Consider the following 16044-nt stretch of genomic DNA (forward strand, 5'->3'; position numbering starts at 1 on the left):
TTTTCAAAGAATTAAGTTTTGGTTTTGTCTTTTAAAAATTTATTTATCCATTCTCTTTTTTCTACCTTGATATTTATTATTTCTTTTCTCCGCTTCCCTTGGGTTTACTTCCTCTTTGTTTCTTGTTTCTCAAAGTAGAAGTTTAGGTTATTGAATTAGATCAATAATTTAATAATTAGATCAGTAATTTAATAATTACTTATCTATATCTATTTGATAATTACTAGATCAATAATTCAATAATTAGATCAGTAATTTAAAAAAAAGTCCATCCTGCCAAGCTCTGCTTTTTAATTGGAAAGTTTAATTATTTTATATATATGTCTGTTATATAGACTTATACCTGCCATTTGTTTGTATTTTATTTACCTTATGCCTTTTTTGTTGCTGTTCCCATTACTGACTTCCTTTTTGTTATATACATATATATTTTCTGATTTATTTTAATTTCCTTGATGGTTCTTTTACTATATACTTTAATTTGTTTCTTTGTGATTACCTTGAGTATTATAATTATCATAACTTATTAGAATTTATTGTATATAATACAACTTAATTACAATAGTACAGAAAAATGTTGCTCTTATATAGCTATGCTCCTCCCTCCTCCTTTGTGCTTTTATTACTGTAGAAGTGACATTTTATACAGAGTATGCCCATTAACATAGATTTATGACAATTCAGCTTTCAAGTCAGATAGGAGAAACAAAGAATTATAATAAAATAATGTTTGCGGGAGTTTGGGATTAGTAGATGCAAAGTGCTATATATAGAATGGCTAGACATTCTCTACAGCACAGGGAACCAGATTCAATATCCTGTGGTAAACCATCATGGAAAAGAATATGAAAGATCGTATATATATGTAATTAAACAGATATTACTAAATCACTCTGCTGTGCAGAGGAAATTAACGCGACATTGTAAATCAGCTCTACCTTAATAAAAACGTTCAAAATACCTTTACACAGTATTCTGTTTTACTTACGTAGTCACTGTTCCTGGTGCTCTTTATTTCCTTATATGGATTTGACTTATTTTCTAATGGCATTTCAGTTCAGTCTAAAGGACTCCTTGCAGAGCAGGTCTAGTGACAAATTCTTTCTGTTTTTGTCTATCTGAGGATATCCTAATTTTTCATCCTTGAAGGATAGTTTTGCTGGATAAAGAATTATTTGTTAGTAGGTTTTTCTTTTTAGGTCAGCGTTTTGAACGTGTCGTCCAGCATCTTCTGGAGTTCATGCTTCATGATGAGAAATCAGCTGATGCGGGATCCTTGCCCATGATAATTCTCTTCTCAGTTGTGCTTTCACTATTATCTCTTTACCTGTATCTTTTGGCAGTTTGATTAGGAAGTGTCTGGCTGTGTATCTCTTTGAGTTTACGTTTCTCACTTGGACTTTGTTGAGTTTCTTAAATGTGTATGTTAGTGTTTTTCATCAAATTTGGAAGTTTTAAGTCATATTTCTTCCATTGGCCTTTCTGTTCCTTTGTCTCTCCTCTCCTTCTAGGATTTTGCATAAGTTGGGTTCTTGATGGTGTCCCATGAGCCTCTAAGGCTGTGTTAATTTTTTAATTCTACTTGCTTTCTGTTCTTCAGACTAGAAAACATTAGGTGACCCATCTTCAAACATGCAACACTTTCTTCTTCTTGTTCTAATTTGATACTATTCCCTATAGTGAATTTTTCATTTCAGTTATTGTACTTTTCAATAAAGAATTTCCATATTTTTAGTATACAATTTCTATCCTTTTATGAATATTCTATATTTGGTGAGACATTGTTTTAATTCTTTAGACATGATTTCCTTTCGCTTTTGGAGTCTATTTAAAATAATGACTGATTTAAAGTCTTTTACTGCACAGTCCATGTCTCTACTTCCTCAGGGACAATTTCTATTGATCATTTTATGTCCTTTTAAAGAGCCATGCTTGTTTCTTTCCATACATTGAAAATTCTGTCGAAAACTAGCCATTTAAAACAATATATAATGTGGCACCACTGGAAATCAGGTTTTCTCCCTTCCCCAGGGAATATTGTTAGTTGTTTTTGTTTATTTGGTGACTTTTCTGAACTTGTTCTATAAGGTCTGTATTCTTTATCATTTGTGGCCACTGAAATCTCTATCTGGTTTGCTTAGCGGTCAGCTAATGATAGGATCGGGATTGAACCAGTAAGTCTCCAGGTCAGGTCAAATACAGTGGCTCAGATGGTAATAATCTGTCTGCAATGCAGGAGACCTAGGTTGGAAACATTCCCTGGAGAAGGGAGTGGAGTAGGCTGGAGAATTCCATGCACAGAGAAGTCTGGCGGGCTACAGTCAAGTCAGATATGATTGAGAGGCTAATACACACACAGACAGCTTTGCAAGAGGAGTCTTTCAGAGAATCCCCGGGGAAGTCTGACTAGATATGTCAGATAATGGTAATTCTTTGCGAATGAGGCCTTGAAAGAGCTCCAGTTCCACTTTGCTGTTTCTGGTGGCTCTGAGCCTTCACTGGGAATGACTTTCAAGTTTCTTGCTGAGCTAGAGAGTTAGAGAAGGGACTCAGTTAAGCAAACCCACAAAGCTCATTGTTCTCAGCAAGATTCAGCTGGTTTTTAATTACATGCTTCCCCAACTGCTGCAAGCTTTTGATTCATTTCTGGTGTTCTGAAAACAAGTTGATAGTGGTAATTTTTGCCAATTTTTTCATTGCTTCTAGGGAGAAGAGAACTTCTGGGTCTGTACTCCAACATTCATGCTGACTTGACTTATTGATTTTTTAAAAATGAATTATTAAGTTGTAGTCACAGTTATCAAAAGAGCACTGGAATATGACTTCTTGGGTTCATATTCTGGCTTTGTCACTTAGCTCCTGGCTTTGGCAAGTAACTTAACTCATTTGGGTATCAGCATTCTTTTATGAAATGAGCATATTCATAGTACATCATAAATCTGTGTTTGTCCTTAGTTGCTCAGTTGTGTCTGACTCTCTGTGGCCTCATGGACTGTAGCCCTCCAGCTTCTCTGTTCATGGAATTTTTCCAGGCAACAGCACTGGAGTTGGTTGCCATTTCCTACTTGAGGGAATCTTCCTGACCCACAGATTAAACCCATATCTCTTGTGTCTCCTGAATTGGCTGGTAGATTCTTTATTACTAGTTATACCTGGGAAGCCCTTATAAGTGCATTGTGACTAAATAAAATGAAATAATATGGAGAGTTCTCAGAAGGTTCCTTAGCATAGAATAGGGATATGGTGGCTCTTAGCTATTACCACTGAAATCTCACTATATGAGTATACTGTTGATAGACTGACAATTTTTAAACTGAAGTTGGTAAAATTATTTACTGCAGTCATAGAGGCAATGAATAACTGATTCAACCAATCTTGCAGAACTGTTGCAAGGATTGATATCTAGTCGCTAAGTCATATCCGACTCTTGTGACCCCATGGACTGTAGCCTGCCAGGCTCCTCTGTCCATTGGGTTCTCCAGGCAAGAACACTGGAGTGGGTTGCCATTTCCTTCAAGGATTAGTAGTATGTAAAAATGTCAAATTGTACTGAGTAGGTGCTCATTAAATGGGAGCTGCTCCTACAAATTATGGCTCTCAGTACCTTCCCATAGTCATGAAGTGCATAGCTTCTCGAACATTTCATTTGATTTTCTAATATGAATATGTGTGTTGGGATTAAGTGTATCTTGTAGCTGCTGTGAGTTTTGGTGAAACTGTTCTGTCTATTATCTGGTTTTGGCAGAGCTCAAAGACTCAGAAGGAAGAATCAGCCATGATGGACTTCTAGGCATGCTAATGGCCACATGGACAAGCAAGGTTGGCTTGATGTGAGGCTTTAGCACATTCTAGAACTTATCATCAGTTCTGAGTCCTTTGGAGGAGAAGGAGGCAAGTGAAAGGGCTTTCGGAATACAGTGAATGGGGTGAAAGCAGTCGATCAGGAGTGGCTAAAATGGAACAGGTGGCCCACATAAATACCAGCTGCGCATTATGGCCAATTTCATTGCCAGTTTATAATGTGGTCCCTGGTAATTTTACAATAGTTTTCTTTATTCTTGACATTGCTGTAAATCTTGCTGTAAAATGGCTTTAATGCAGCAGAAAAGCTATGAAATGAAAGGGGGAACTTCAAGGATCAGTTGATTGTAGTGGAATGGAAAGGAGGCTAAGAATACCCAGAGGGAAAATAATGGAAAGCCACAGGGAAAAATTGAGGGACCAAATGTCGCATTATGTACTAGGATCTGTCCTCCCAAGTCAAATTAATTGCAAGAACAGATAGCACTTTTAGGATGAGTCCACCAGATGGCACCATCGAAAACATTTCTTAAAAGGCCCCTTTTTCCAACTACTTGGGACAATTTAGCAAACCTGCTCTTTTCAGAGGAAGAAACAATAAGCTCCCCTGGTGGCTCAGATGGAAAAGAATCCACCTGTAGTGCGGGAGACCTGCATTCAATCCCTGGGTTGGGAAGATCCCCGAGAGGAGGGAATGGCAACCCACTCCAATATTCTTGCCTGGAGAATCCCCATGGACAGAGGAGCCTGATGGGCTACACCTCATGTGATCACAGAGAGTCGGACGTGACTGAGTGACTAGGCACAGCACAGAGCACAGCTGTTTTCAGAGGAGGGAACAATATTTGGTTTTGGGTGGAGAATAATTGTTCACCTATTATCTTATCCTACTTGGTGTGTGTGTGTGTGTGTGTGTGTGTGTGTGTGTGTGTGTGTGTGTGTGTGTGATAGTTTTAAACAATGAAAAAAACTTTTCTCAAGAGACAACTTCAGCTTGGTTAGATTCTGGGCAAGTCTGACCTAAACATCTCAGCTTCAGCTATACAGTTTTATATCTTCTGATTAATAGCAGGATACTTCTTGCTTTCTTCTCGTTTCTTAGGCTAGGACTATACAAACCTATAACCCTACTTTTTTTTTTTTTGTCATGCCTGCCAAGAGCTAGGGGACACCACTAAATGCCCCCACACCCCCTCCTCCTCATCCCTGACCTCTGTCTCTACCCGCACCTTTCCTTTCCAAGACCTGTTTCCCAAGCCTGGAACTCCTGGGAAACTCTCATGGGAGAGGTTACTATGGTTCTTGAATTTATACACCAAACATAGCACAGAATTGGAATCTGAGAAAACCAGGTCCATCCTGCCTCTTACTAGCTCACTTGCTATTTCAAGGGTTATTGCAAGGATGGGAGAGGACACTGTCTGCAAGGTCCTTAGCATACATCCTGGCGCAGCCTTGGTATTCAGTATACACAGAATTTTTTTTTTTAATGTACATGTATTAGTGTCTTCAGAGAAGGCAGTGGCACTGCACTCCAGTACTCTTGCCTGGAAAATCCCATGGATGGAGGAGCCTGGTAGGCTGCAGTCCATGCTAAGGGTCGAACACGACTGAGCAACTTCGCTTTCACTTTTCACTTTCATGCATTGGAGAAGGAAATGGTAACGCACTCCACTGTTCTTGCCTGGAGAATCCCAGGGATGGGGGAGCCTGGTGGGCTGCCATCTATGGGGTCACACAGAGTCGGACACGACTGAAGTGACTTAGCAGCAGCATTAATGTCTTCAGCAGAAGCCCCCAAACAACTTCTTATTATTCTTTGTTTCTGTTTTCCTCACTAACTTTTCCAAGAAATCAGGGAAGATGAGAGAAAACAGAAACTGAAATTTGGTAAATTCCCCAGAGGGACTTCCCTGGTGGCTCAGACAGTGAAGAATCTGCCTGCGATGTGGGAGACCTGGACTTGATCCCTGGATCAGGAAGATCCCCTGGAGAAGGAAATGGCAACCCACTCCAGTATTCTTGCCTGGAGAGTCCCATAGACAGAGGAGCCTGGTGGGCTGCAGTTCATGGAGTTGCAAAGAGTTGGACACGATGGAGCAACTAACACTTACTTACTTCCTTACTGTGCTGGAAAAGGACCTTGCCTATCAGCTATGAGACAGACTGCTGTTTTTGACACTGAATTTTTTGGTACGATGTTCAGCATTCTTTGTGATGAGACTAAATGCCTGCACTGTAGACAGATTTAGGGGAAAATGGAGACGGGCCCAGTTCCTGTCACTGTCTGGGAAGGACCAGAGCAGCTTGCAGACACAGAACCTGCAAGGTTCAGGTGAAAATAGAGATGCCCCTGGCAGTTTTAATTTTCACTGTCCATTTCACTAGAATCACTTCTGTAAGGATGATTGATAGATAGAGGTGGGGAGCAGGGAGATGAGGTACTGTGAATACACAGAAATGGATGTTTTATCTCAGTGAGCCTTTGATAGTCATTTTCCTGGAAAGCTGGAGTGAATGGACAGGCTCTTCTAGCCGAGTTGTTTATTGTCAGGGTCCAGCCCCAGCAGGATCCAGGGAAACCCGAAGGAGAAACGGCATCAGCAATTGATTTAGAGAGAGAAGGAAAGAAAGTTGAAGATAAGAAAATAGAGGAGAGAAAGAGGCTGATATTCCTTGGTTTACATAGAGAACCAATAAAACTTCAAGACAAGAAGTTTGCCCTGTTCATGGAGGCCACAGGTGCCCTCCCGGTCCCCCGAGGGAGTGAAGACGCAGAATGTCTTCCCGTTCAGGTCTTAGAAACCCAGGCAGATAAGTGAACGCAGGGAGCCCCCATGCTCCAAGGGATCAGCCTGAAAAAGAGAGGGAGAGGGAGAGAGAGAGAGAGAAGAAAAAACACGGGGTGACCAAGCTTCTGCGAGGCCCAAAAGCTTTATTTTTCAAAAGGTACTTTTATACCTTGCCTTATACATAGAGGGAAATGAAAGATGCAAGGTCATACCGAGTCAGCCCAAACATTCCAGCAGTTTTGCCCTTATCGAAACCAGGATTGTTCTGCCTACCTTTTCCCCCAAAGATGTTGTGTACAGTATCTTCTGGCCTTGGAGGCCTGTGAACATTTTATGACCCTCTTTTGATAAAGGCTGCTCAACCAGAAAACTTATTTTCCCTCGAAGTGTTTTTTTCTTTATATTTCTAATCTATGTCAGCCTCAGAAAATGCCAAACAGAGTTACATTTTTCACAGAGCAAAGGTGCAGTGAGTTACAAGAAAGAACCAATTAGCTCAAAATTATGATATGGTTAAATTCAAGGCTACCCTTGTTTTTCTTTCATTCTCACTATGTAAACTAATGCATTCCCAGGTGCACAGTGGATAAGAGATATGGGAACTTAGCAACAAGCATTAGCCCAATAATGAAATCCTACATCAGCACTAGCACTACTCTAATAACTTTTAACCCTTTCAAAGACTCTGTTTTAGGCTTTCCGTGCCTCTCACAGTTGGGAGGCTGTAAATAATCACATGCGTAGCTGTAAGAGTCTGGATATACCTGCCGAGCAAGCTAGAATGCTAACGGAGGGGGTTTGATTTGAAATATTCCTCTCATGGCCAGGAGACTTATTAGCTATAGCCCTAAGTTGATTTTCTCCAGAGAAAGGTGGTCAGGGTTAGCCCCGTGTTAATGTCAGAGGAGTTGGGGAAAGTCATGAAACAGTAAGACAGACAGATTCTGGTTTGGGGGTAGATGCTTGAGAAAGCCTAGGGAGCCCCTTGAGTTCTGAAGCCTTGCTTTAACAGTTCTCTTCCACATGTCCTTGTCATGGGTGGGATCCCCCATGGCGGCTCCCGGCAGTTTATCCCTCCCATCAAGTCTGGCCGTCTCCCCCTGCCCGCCGCTCACCCTCCTCGGCCTCTCCCTGTAAAGCACCTCCCAAATCTCATGTGCTTTCACTGAGGCATGAATTGGAGCAGGACTGATGGATCCTGTTTGGAGGCATGCCAGACAGGAGCACTTGGCCTGGTCTGTCCCTGGAACCTCAAGTTCAAATTCCAGGGGAGCTTAGGACTTCTAGAGTGCTCAGAAAACCAGAGCAATGGTCTGAGAGCCTGAGGGCAGGGCAGGGACGGCTCACCTGTAAGGATGATGTTACACCCCAGCCTCGGCAGCTCCCCGTGGCCCCTTTGCAGTTTCAAACACTTGCAGAGCCTGGTTGGTCACAAACATCCCTGTCGTGGCCCAGGGTCAGGGGGCAGAACTGGGTCTTGTTCAGACTGAAAGATAACAACTCTACTCTTCAAACAAACCTCCGGCTGCTGCGGGGCCTAAACTTTGATTACATCTTTTGTTTGGATTCCACAAATGCTTCCTGACTGCCTGACAGCTTTCATGCTTACTATCTCATTTCCTCTTCTGAATTCCCAGGGTGGGGGTGGAAGGCAGAAGGGAGATGCTCTACCTGTTTAGTTTGACTCCTTTCCGGCTGGAAGCCCGTGGGGTTCTCAGACTCTCCCTGACCGTCCTTAAGGACTGGAACCAGAAGTCTCTGGATCCTGGTGGGCTGCAGAGCTGTGGAGGGAGAGACTGCAGAAGATATCCTGCCCAAGGCCATGTTAGTAAACACTGCTGGCTTGGGGTGTGTGTGTGTGGAGTGTCCATTACTTGCCCCAAATGAGGCAAGAGAGTTGTGAGCAGTTGTCCCCAGGGCCACCCCATCCGGTGCTGGCTCTTAGCACTGACTGCGTGGTGGCTGCCCCTCTGAGGTCTCCTCCACAGTCCTGTGAGTAACATCCACGCTGGGGCCCAAGGCCACTCAGTAAACTGAAGAGTCTCACCTTCAGGTAAGACAAAGGATGGATCTCAGTTTTGTGGGTCTGAATCTTACACAATTGTGGGATCCTCTCTGAGAATAAGAATACATAGTTACATTATCAAATTGGGTATGAAAGAGAGTGTGTAGAATAGAAAATAAATTATAAGCTATAAACTTTTAAAGCTGGCAAATATTGCAAATGTCACAAAAATCTCATAATTTATAATTATCTGTCTGACATACTCAGTAATTTTTTTCCCTAGATCTTCTGGCGGTATCCTCTTTAATGACACTTTTGTGATATTTTTTACAGATAACAAGGCAAGATAATTTAGTCCTTCCTGTGGCATGGTTAATTAAAAAAAGTTTGAGGGGGTGGTTATTATTGATAGTTTGGAAAGCTTCTTTTAGCTTCCCAAACAACTACTCTTAGAAACACAGATAAAAATCACTGATGATGTCGTGGAAATGTTTAAGATTGTTGTCAAATTTTAAAATATCTCAAGTTGCTTTCACATGAATATATGAGCTACGAGATTTGGAAGGATATTTCAGACTAGCTTCTTCTGGCTCTGTGATTTTCCTCCTCCCATCCCCTAGTTTTGGTGTTGGACACGCTGTGTAGCACAGGGCTGCATCCGGACCTCTGGCCTTGCGTCTGATGTCGTGACACTGGCTGAGTCCACATGGTGGATGGAAGAGTAACCCCGGGAGCCAGGACACCACTAGGATAGTCCTTACTAACTCACCTCGACAAGGTAGTGACTGCAAATCACATGCACATATTCCACGAAAACCAAACTAAATGTATCGCCAACTTCACATCCCCTTGGCCTGGCCCCAATACTACTCACGGCCACTCCTCCAGCACCGGACGTGATGGGAAGCATGCAGATGTAATGTCAGTAGAAAGACCCAGCCTTAACTGATTGGCAGTGAAAATACCTCACTTTTGAAAATTTCACAAAAGCATATGGTTACACACTCCTATCAGAACCGCTTCCAGGGCCTCAGGGGGACCTGTGCAAATGAGACACCCTGAAGCTTCAATGTCATCAGCCTCTTCTTAGCTTCACCTTTGGGCTCAAGGAAGGGCAGGTATTGCTTTTATCAAGTTCAAAGGGAATAAAGAGACAGTCAAGGCCTTGGGCTGCTCTCTGTCTCTGTAGCTTGCATTTTCCAGTTCTTGTGATAAAAAATAGATTTAAATTATGTTCTAGGACAAAGATGAAAGGCATTTGCACTCTTGGCAGGCCCCACAACATCACTTCATCATCCAGTCCTAGGTGGGGAGAGCCTCTCTTTTCTAACAGGGGCTGGGCCCTCCAGCTCAGGAAGTCCTTAGAGCTCTGTGCATCTGGGGATGACAGTGAAGGAAAGGAGAGGAAGGCAGCCTGCATTTACTGAATGCTTGCTGTGTGCTAGATATTGCCTTTGTGTTTATCTGGTTATAACAAAGCTACATGAGATATTCTTAATCCCACCCAAATACCAGTTAGGTGTTAGACCTGTTGACGCTCAGAGAAGTCATTTACTCAAGTGTTGAGATGGTGAGCACAAAACCAGGACTTAAACCTGTGTCTCTGTGACTTCCTAGCCCATACCCTCTGGACTATTACCAGTATGGAAAAGGCTGCCAATTCCAACACATGCTCCATTTTGCACAAAATAACCATTGCCTCAAAACAAACAAACAAACAAACAAACTGGATTTGGACTGGAAGTGAACTGAATCTATGGACTGCTTTGGGGAGAATTGGTCCTTTTTAAAAAAATTATATTGAGACTTCTTAATCTTGAATATGAATAATTTCTTTGGTAATTTAGGTATTCTCTAGAAATCATTGTTAAAAAAAATAGATGACTGTAAAACTCATAGAAGCTCATAGTAACACATACTCTTTTTTAAAAAAAATTAAATTTACTTATTTTAATTGGAGGCTAATTACTTTACAATATTGTATTGGTTTTGCCATACATCAACATGAATCTGCCACAGGTGTACACGTGTTCCTCATCCTGAACCCCCCTCCCATCTCCCATACCATCCCTCTGGGTGATCCCAGTAACACACACTCTTAATAAAGGATTAATATTCAGCATATATAAAGGACTACTATAAACCCCAAAACCAATCAATCCAATAAAAAAAATAACAAAGGATATGAATAGACATTTCACAGAGATGGAAATAAAAAGTCAATAAACCTATGAAGATAAGTTCAATCTTGTGGGTAGTTGAGAAAATAAAAAGGCCACCATAGAATACTTTTTTGTCAATGACTTCTGAAAATTAAAAAAAAATCTGTTAAGATCAAATGTTAGAAATATAAAGAACAGGAACACACACTCAGTTGATATAAGAGTAAACTGACATAAATACTTTGAAAAACAATATCTTATAAACTTGCCTGTAAGTTAATACTATGACCCAACAATTGTCTGTATACTTTGGAGATGCTCCTTTCCCTGGGCACTCAAAAGGCCTGTATCAGAACACTTACAGCAGTTATCGTAGTAGGTAGTAGCCAAAATGAGAACAAATTAAATCTCCACCCACAAGAAACTGTATAAGTAAAAGGGAGAGAATATTCACTCAGAGGAATCTTTCATAGTTAAGAAAATGAACTAGCTAACGCTGCCCACCAACAGGTAATGATGAAGAACTTTCCCGGCAGCCCTGTGTTTAAGACTCTATGCTTCCACTGCAGGGGGCTCAGGTTCAATCCCTGGTGACAAGAAGACTTAAGGTCCTGCATGGCAAACAAATGTAATGACAAGTGAAAAATTACTTTCTCGGACTTTCTGAGTCAGATAAGATGATATCACTTTTATCAAGCTAACTACCAAAAAAGGCAAAAAAAAAAAGCATATCAGTTAGGAATACATGCACAGTTAACATTATTTTTTTAAAAAGCAAGAGAAGGAGAAGCACAGACTTGAGGGTGGTGGCTCCTTTTGAGCAGAGATAGAGTCACTGGGTGGGAGGATACATGCAGCTTCCACGTAGGTTGGCCATGGCACCTTCTGAAGTTGGGTGGTGGAATCAGAGGTGTCCACCTCACAATTATACTTCATAACTTTAACACAATCCTGTCTGTTTTGTGAACTCTGAACAGGTGCATCCTCAAAGTCCCCTGCTCCTGACACGTAATGTCACTTGCCATAAATAACAACCGTATCAGAAAAAGACAAGTGCTAGACACTGAGAAAAGTTTCCAGAGGTGGGAATTCTGTATCTGACCATGCGCAGTGGTTGGAGTAGGTGGGGCCCCGAGAAGGAGATCTCCCCACCCTTCAGGCGCACACTTTCCCTTGATTCTATTTCCAGTCCTGTGTCTTACGCTGCTAAGACCATTTCCCTGAGCCTGGGTTTCTTTGTTTCTGTTTTTCTGGAGTGACTTTTCAGGCCTTGCAATAGTTGGAGGGCAGCAGTTGCTGGATGGAGTTGGATGGGGTCCTGGGATCCACAGCCCCTCAATTTCAGGGTCAGAGAAGAAAGCCACAGTGCTTCTGACTCCCCGCTTCCCAACGTGGGTGTCTGAACTTCTCTTGAAGGTCTCAAGGCTCTGCTGGGCCGGCTTGCCCAGCTCCACTCAACACCCAGCTTCCAAGAGGGCTGTCATCCCCCTCTCCTCTCCACTGTTGCTTTCTCCTCTTCTCTTTGTCCTTTGCACTTGATCTCCTTAAAAAATTCCCTTTCTGCCCATGCTAGTGGCATTTGGGGAAGTCACACTAGGTTCACCCCACCAATCCCACTAGCGCAGAGTAACTCGTTTCATTGGAATTTGTCTTCTCTAAGTGGAATAAGGAAGTTCCTGTCACTGGATCTTCTGGGAGGTTGAGTTCTGTTGGTCTAGACTGAGGACGGAAGGAGCGGTAAGGCCGCCTGACATGCCGCTGTTTCTGCTCAGGCAGCTGCAGCCCTCCCTCTGCGGTTCCCGGGAGATTGCTGGGTTCTGAGGAAGCAGTTACGAAATGGTCACAGCAACACTGGTTTTACCACCACCACCACCACTACTACGGCTGCTTCTCTTTCCCTCCTTTTCTTTCCTTTTCTTTTTTTCAGCTTTACACTTTCACATATTAATAATCAGTGTTAAATTTGCTCTCTAGTTTCACAGTCAGGAGGCAGATACAAAAACATGCTTATCAAAGGGATTACTTTTTGTACTTTATGTACCAATTTATCTCTTTCAAGGTAGAATGGATTCGTTGAATCTGTCTTGAAAGATTAAATTATTTGATTCCTTTACACTGCAAGGGGTGACTCCTGGCTTCTCATGACAATGGCGTCCAGTCAAGTGGAACCTTCCGCGTGTGCGTGCTTCCTGCCCCTGCCCCGCGCTCCCCTCAAGTACCATCTGTGTGATTAAACTTTGTAGCGCGGCCGACAAGCACAGAGCTCAAGTTAATTTATAAAATATCATGCATAACCTGTCCATTCTTTTCCTAACCCCAAACATTCAAGACTCATACAAGCCATGAGCATGTTATTTCAACTGTCAGAGTAATGAAACTAATAACCAGGAGGTGCAGGTAATTCTAGATTATTGAAGACAAAGCACTTCAGCAGGGCATTTGAATAGGTGTGTGTGTGTGTGTTCAAGCTCATATTTTAAAAGTGAACATCATTCAAATAAATTGTTTTAAATGATTGTTTTCATAATACACAATAAATATACTGGACAGTCAAATTAGAAATGTCCACTAAAGGGATAATTGTCAGTGCAATGGACAAGGTTATAAAGAGGTGTACCTGCCATATCCTCTTTGGATTCTACATCTAGCCTCTTGTTACTTTCCCAGTGACGGACTTTGATCAAATTCTCCCATCTCCTTCTCACCTCAGTGCAACTGTCTTCATAATCAAGTTGCAAAGAGGAGCATCTAATTAAGATTACATTCAAACTTGAAATCTCCCTGTCCAGTGGGGGAAGATAAAATTGTCACTCAGCACTTGGGGTAGATAAAGCCAGTAACTGCTTTTCCCTGGGGGCAACATGATTAAAACAGGGCTCTGTTTGCCTTTGTAGAGACTCTAGCATCTTTGAAGAAAGATGGTTAGGCATGTTCCCAGGGAGTCAGGCAGAACTGCCTGAATTTTTCACAACCCTTTTCACTCTCTTCAGGAAACAGTTTAGATAGCCAACCACGGTTCTGCACACTCTGACAAAGGTACACAGTTGTGTAATAATCACATTATCTATCAAAGGACCCCTTTGAGGCCAATCCCCTTTTTCCTTTCCCGATAAACACTGACCTGTTTTGCCTTTTCCAGAATGTTGTATGATTGGCATCATAGTATATAGTCTTTTGTAACTGGCTGCTCTTACTCAGTATGCGTGCTGTGTACTAAGTTGCTTCAGTCACGTATGACTCTTTGCAACCCCCATGGACTATAGCCTGGGAAGCTCCTTTGTCCAGGGGATTCTCCAGTCAAGAATACTGGGGTGGGTGTCCATGCCCTCCTTCAGGGGATCTTCCCGACCCAGGGATCGAACCCAGGTCTCCCGCATCTCCTGCACTGGCAGGGAGGTTCTTTACCGCTTTTAATATAATGGGAGTTTTAGTATAATGCTCCTGAAATTTATCCATGTTCTTTCAGTACCTTAGGTTTTTTCTTTATGTTTGCTTGTTTGTTTGTTTTGTTTGGTGTTTTTTGTTTGTTTCTGAGTAGTATTTTATTGTCTGAATATACCACAGTTCATCCACTCACCAGCTGAGGGACATTTGGGTCATTTTTGATTTTTGGCAATTTTCAACTAAGCTTCTATGAACATGAGCATACAGGTTTTTGTATGGATGTGTTTTCATTTCTCTAGAGTAAATACCTGAAAGTGAGATTGCTAGGTCATATGGTAGGATCAGTTACTTTTAAAGGAAAATGTGCTGTCCAAAATAGGTGTATCATTTCACATCCCTGTCAGCACTAGGTATTGTGCAGAAGAGTTTCAGCTATTCCAAGTACTCACCAGCTCTAGTTATGCCATGTTAAAAAAAATCATTCTAATAAGTGTGTACAGTTATCTGAATGTGGGCTTAATTTGCATTTCTCTTATGATGCTATGGATCTGTTTATATGCTTTTGGTCATCTTTCTTCTTTGGAGTGTTGGTTTACATAAAGTATTATTTTGGTAATTTAAAAATCATTTTTGTTTCACTTTTCTATTGTTGAGCTCTGAGAAGTCTTGGCATATTTTGGATGTGAATCCAGATATGTGTTTTGTAAATATTTTCTCCTAGTCTCTGCCTTTTTGGATATATTTTTTAGATTATTTTAATTTCATTGTTTATGATCAGTACTGTATGTCCACAGTTCAAAAGGTTTGAGAAAATACACAGTGTAAAAGAAGTCACCTTCCCGTAAATCCTAGCAATCCAATTCTTCTTCCCAGAAGCAATCACTCTTCCTAGTGGTTCTTCTTTTCCTTCTTTCTTTCTGTTGTTTTAGAGAGAGGGAATCACACAATTACAAAAATGTACCTTTTTTTATTTGTTTGCATCGGCGCATGATAGTGTGTGATCCACACTCTTCTCTCTTGTTCCTCTCTTTTATCAGTTCATCTTATCAGCCTTGCCTTATCCTTGTGTACAGAAGGCATCTCATTCTTTTTCATGGCTGGTCAGTTTTCCATTGTGTGTTTATACTGTGACTTGTTTAATTTGTCCCCTGTTGGTTTCTAATCTTTTATAATTGCAAACAATGCAGCAGTGGATATCTTTGTACAGTAAGAACAGTCACTGGAACGACTGAATTACAGGGCATATGCATTTTTAATGCTATAAGTTGTTTCATTTCCAGCACAGGGGTTGAGCCAGTGTAAATCCCCAGTAGCAGTACATGAGAACACTTGTTTCTCAACATCCTTTCCAATGTATGTCTTAAATATTTTTACTTTTGCCAAACTTATAATGAAAGCAGGTGTGGTTTTAGTTTTAATTACATTCCTTTTATTATTAATGAGCTATCAATATCCATTGTAGTTCCTTGCTTGTGAGCTCTTTATTTATATATTTTGCCCAATTTATACTGAGTTTTTACCCTTTCCCTAATTGATTTAGAGTTCTTTGCAGATTAAGGAAATTAATGCCTTGCATTAAGAATTGAAAAAAATATATTCCTAGTTGCTTTTCTGGTGACTCCATTTGCAGCATTTTTTTTTTTTTCCCTTGAAGAAAAGGTTCACTTTAAAAAACATCTCGGCTAAAGTGTGTGAAGTGATACAGTGATCAGAAAAGCTCCTAAAGAGAAGTAGAGTCAGCTTGGCACACTGGCTGTCTCCAGTTACTGAGCACGTGTCACAAGTACTGCGTTACCAATAAGAGAGTGGGCAAACCCATGGGAAACATGAATGCCATTGTTTGAACATTCAAGGTGGTTAAGCTTCATAAATGCAGCGATTGGGCTTCCCAGGTGGCGCT

The sequence above is a fragment of the Ovis aries genome, chromosome 18 (assembly GCF_016772045.2).
Source record: "Ovis aries strain OAR_USU_Benz2616 breed Rambouillet chromosome 18, ARS-UI_Ramb_v3.0, whole genome shotgun sequence".
Taxonomy (NCBI): domain Eukaryota; kingdom Metazoa; phylum Chordata; class Mammalia; order Artiodactyla; family Bovidae; genus Ovis; species Ovis aries.